At 39.8% G+C, this 3925-nt stretch overlaps 1 long non-coding RNA gene across 3 annotated transcripts in view; it reads left to right on the top strand.

The window, feature by feature from the left end:
- The first annotated feature begins 6 nt into the window (after positions 1 to 6).
- The window catches only part of LOC112920470 (uncharacterized), a 99419-nt gene continuing 95500 nt past the window's right edge, over positions 7 to 3925 (top strand). For 2 of the 3 annotated variants that reach the window (XR_011995694.1, XR_011995693.1), the window contains exon 1: positions 155 to 569. This is a non-coding gene — a long non-coding RNA (uncharacterized lncRNA). Of the gene's footprint in view, positions 59 to 154; positions 570 to 3925 lie in introns of those variants that run through there. The other variant, XR_003235072.2, reaches the window with a different exon arrangement.

Here is a 3925-nt window from a genome sequence, read left to right as displayed (position 1 = left end):
TTGGCTGAACGTAAGGGGGGCGTGGAAAACGCGCCTGAGCGCGGGAGGCGGGACCAAGGTAAGGGGCGGGGCGGGGCGGGGCGGGAGGATGAGGGTGAGACAGGTGGAGACGTGATGATGGCAAACATCTCTGGGAGGGAGAGCGGGCCTTGGTGTCGCGGTAGACGGGGTCTGCCAACTTCTAGGCTGCCAGAGTTAACGGCTTAGCTGATTTGGCATGCTGGGAAAATCTGTATGCATAATTGGAGTCGAGATGTACCTTAGCTTGCCTTGGGAACCTGTGAATTTGCACACTCAAATGGAAGAGCAGAGGGTTCACAATCTTATTAGAAGTTTCTAACGGCATTATTCGCGGGGAGTTTAATTGCGCTGTAATGGTGTATTGGAAAAACTAATTTTTTTTTCTTTCCATTTGCAGCTCAATAGTAGCAGTAGCATTATAAATGTAAGGATTGCTATAGAGCCCTGGGTACCTTAGATACCATCAAGCAAACCATCAAGCAATTCCCGAGGCCCAAGAAAATCAGCTGCTAATAGTTTGGATGTTCTTTATTTGCAATCCCACAAAGGTAAAGTGATGATGTGGTTTACGTAGCTTTTGGCATGAAAATAAGCAATGCACCTAGCAGTTCTTCCCTGAGCTGTTTTATTCTTATATCTTCAAAGTAGAAAATGAGCAGGTATGTTGAAGCTTGGACTACTTCCAAAAGATTTCTGGAAACGTTTTTTTTTTCCCACATTGAAAAGCGAATAAACAAAATGTGTGTTAGTCTGAGAGAAATGGAAAAGAAGGACTACAAGGTAGCTCATTACTAATTCAGAAATGTGGAGGTTTCGTGGGGGAAGGCTGTCCCTTCCCCACCCTCAAATATTTAATGAGCTAACACTGGCAGCAGAATTAAATGTAAGGAAAAGGAAATTTGGCCAAATCAACATAAAATCCAAAGGAAATTCCAGTGTAAGTAGGTTGCTGTTGCACATTGATTTTCTGTCTTTTCTCCATATACAGAGAATTGGCCAGCCCTCTGAGAAAATTTACATATATATTTTCAGGGTCTAGGTTCAGTTTCTGCTTAAAATAAAACATTTTTAAAAAAAATTACACAGTTATGTGATATCAGTGGATGGTATATATAAAATAAGGCTTGACCTAAATGATCTGAACTGTGATTTGAGGTTCAGGGTAAAAAAAAAATTTTTTTTAAATTCTCTGGTATTCTTACTTTTGTTGTGGATGTTCACATGGCTGGGGGAGAAAATTGATTAACCACTCCAGTACTTCTGAGATGAAAGGCAAAGGAGGTGGCACTACGTAAAAAGAGGCAAATTTAAACTGGATTTCAGAAGCTAGAGATTCTTTTCTCTATTCAGTACTAACTGGTTATGTCGCTGTAGGCAGGCAATTAGCCTAATTAAGACTCAATTTCCCCAAATATAACCCCAGTGGGCTTGGATTCTCTCTGGTTCCTTTTGGCGTTGACATCCTGTCTTTCAATATTTAAGGTGAACACGTGTATTTCACTTTTTGCCTTAAAGTGATCATTCATTATTGTATACTTTTGCCTTAAAGTGAACATGTGTTTTTGTATGACTGATGCAATTTTGTAATTATAATTTTGAAATGTGATTGCACCACTAAAGTAATTCTGTATGGTTGGCTGGAAAGCCTTTTGTTGTGCCAGTTGTCGTACATAAATATCACGGCTTGCTTGTTTTAAACAGAAGTTAGAGGTGGCAATTGAGAGAGGGATCCAGACGTCCCTGTCGTATTCTCTATTCTTAACACCAACAGATGAGAAAGAGATCAGAAGTACTTCATGTAGACAGGGCAGGCTTCATGGACACGCACGCTTAGAAGGACCCTGTGCTTGGTTTAATACCGTTGCCATATTGAAATTCATTATTGTTTTGTTTTGTTTTGAGAAAGAGAGAGAGAGAATGCATGCATGCACACACCTACTTGTATGAGCAGGGGGTGGGGGCAGAGTGAGAGGGAGAGAATCCCAAGCAGGCTCCATGCCTAGCATGTAGCTTCACACAGGACTTGATCTCACAACCCTCAGATCATGACCTGAGCCAAAATCAAGAGTCAGGCCCTTATCCAACTGAGCCACCCAGGTGCTCCCCATTGAAGTTTTTTTTTTTTTTAACACCCTGCGTTTTCATTTTGCAGTGGGCGCCATGACTTTTCTAGCCAGTCGTGCCTGTAAAACTTGTCAACTTGGCTCTTGAGTTTAATAGACTAAGAAGATTCCAAGAAGCATTTGAGATTTTGACATTCTGTGTCCAGTGCTCAAATAGATCTTTAGTAAATGCAGATCTATTTCAGAAACTTCAACATGATCTATCATGGCTGCTTGTGTACCCATTATTTACCTCCTCAGGGAACCCAGAGGGAAACTTAATACTTGCTGAGCACTATTGTGTGTGTGTGTTCGATGCGTTAGCATAACTTATTTATCCTTCAGTTTCTGCAAGAATAATAGGAAGTGTATGACCCTCAGGTATGATTTGAGACAGGGCTTTTGGATGCAAACTACAGTATCTACTCCTGTTAATTTAAGCAGAGCTGGGGAATAAAGGAAAATATTTTAGGAAGTTCACAGTAAAGTTAAGCTGGAGGCTAAAGAAACAATCTCAAACATAGGGTTCAAAGCCAAGTTGGAGAATTGGCCCGTTAGGAAACTTCTACCACTTATATCCTGGCTGCAAAGTACAAACACCAGAAATTAGATCTTCTTACAGCTACTACTGCTACCAGCACCAATGCCACTTCTGCCTCAGGAATATGACCTTCAAATTGTTAGGAAACTTCTCTTTCATCATTACCTGTGGAAGCTGGATGCCTGGGCTACTAGCTTTTCCAGGAGAAATGGCAGGTGCATGCACAGTGGCTTCCTAACATTCTTTACTTCTGGATCAAAGTTCTGATTGTCAGAACTTAGTCACTTGCTTGTGTCCAGTCTGTAAGATAACCCAGGAAATTGAATTTTGTCTTCCATATTCAAGGGGAATTGATTATATGTTAATCTCTACTACCATGCCTAAGTGATCAAAATAATGGAAATGGTTGGTCATTCTACAATCTTATCTGCTCTGCACTGTAGGAACAATAGAATTATAAAAAATGTATAACTATCCAAAACTATAACTATTTATATAACTATCAAAAGTGGGGAGATAAGATAAAGAATGTTTGGAAATGAGACTAGCTTGCTGATTGCTCTATTGGTGCTGATTAGAAGAAAAAAAGCCATTATTTTACATTAAGTGCTGAAGAAGCAGGAGGGAAGGAGAAAGAAAAAAATTCTAGCAAATTCCAACATTGTTCGTAATAGGCAAGTGATAGGCAGTATCCCAAAAAAGAGAGGATTTGGTTATTATATAAAGGTAACCTTAGAGCAAAAATATAAGCTTTCCTAAACACCAAAAGAAAGAGAGAATGCATACAAATAAAGCAGACCATGGATGACTGTCTGTCTGTACTGATGGAACTGAGACCAAGCATATACATTATATTAATAAATATGTAGGTTTAATTCACCTATAAAAGGATTTTATTTTTTTAAAGATTTATTTGTTTATTAGACAGAAAGAGCATACAAGCAAGGAGGAGGGGTAGAGGGAGAGAGAGAGAAGCAGTGTCCTTGCTGAGCAGGGAGCCCAAGCAGGGCTTGATCCCAGGACAGATGCTTAACTGACTGAGCTGCCCAGGCACCCTGATAAGAATTTAAGTATTGGCTAACAAAGTAACACTCACATTCTGTTGTTTACAAGAGCACAAAGGGCACTTTATAATGCTAAAGGCTAAAGGCTACAATATGGGCTAAAGATAGAATAGTGATTAATGCTAATATTATGTACCAAAAAACGTGACAAAATTTTCACCCAAGCAGAAACAACAGAAGATGCAGGAGAAGCAGAA

Source organism: Vulpes vulpes, chromosome 12 (assembly GCF_048418805.1).
Source record: "Vulpes vulpes isolate BD-2025 chromosome 12, VulVul3, whole genome shotgun sequence".
NCBI classification, from domain to species: domain Eukaryota; kingdom Metazoa; phylum Chordata; class Mammalia; order Carnivora; family Canidae; genus Vulpes; species Vulpes vulpes.
Note: the sequence above shows the minus strand (reverse complement) of the source record. Positions and strands in the feature narration are given on the sequence as shown.